Genomic DNA, 787 nt, shown 5'->3' on the forward strand with positions numbered 1-787 from the left:
GTCCCGCAGGGCTTGGTCCTTGGACCGATACTCTTTAATGTCTTCATCAGTGACTTGGACGAGGGAGTGAAATGTACTCTGTCCAAGTTTGCGGATGACACAAAGCTATGAGGAGAAGTGGATATGCCGGAGGGCAGGGAACAGCTGCAAGCAGACCTGGACAGGTTGGACAAGTGGGCGGAAAACAACAGAATGCAGTTCAACAAGGAGAAATGCAAAGTGCTGCACCTAGGGAGGAAAAATGTCCAGCACACCTACAGCCTAGGGAATGACCTGCTTGGTGGCACGGAAGTGGAAAGGGATCTTGGAGTCCTAGTGGACTCCAAGATGAACATGAGTCGGCAGTGTGACGAAGCCATCAGAAAAGCCAATGGCACTTTATCGTGCATCAGCAGATGCATGACAAATAGATCCAAGGAGGTGATACTTCCCCTCTATTGGGCACTGGTGAAACCGCAGTTGGAGTACTGCGTGCAATACTGGGCGCCGCACTTCAAGAGGGATGCGGATAACCTGGTGAGGGTCCAGAGAAGGGCCACTCGTATGGTTAAGGGCCTGCAGACCAAGCCCTATGAGGAGAGACTGGAGAAACTGAACCTTTTCAGCCTCCTCAAGAGAAGGTTGAGAGGCGACCTTGTGGCTGCCTATAAGTTCATCACGGGGGCACAGAAGGGAATTGGTGAGGTTTTATTCACCAAGGCGCCCCCGGGGGTTACAAGAAATAATGGCCACAACCTAACAGAGAGCAGATTTAGACTGGACATTAGGAGGAACTTCTTCACAGTTC

This window comes from Alligator sinensis, unplaced genomic scaffold, assembly GCF_000455745.1.
Source record: "Alligator sinensis unplaced genomic scaffold, ASM45574v1 scaffold97_1, whole genome shotgun sequence".
NCBI lineage: Eukaryota > Metazoa > Chordata > Crocodylia > Alligatoridae > Alligator > Alligator sinensis.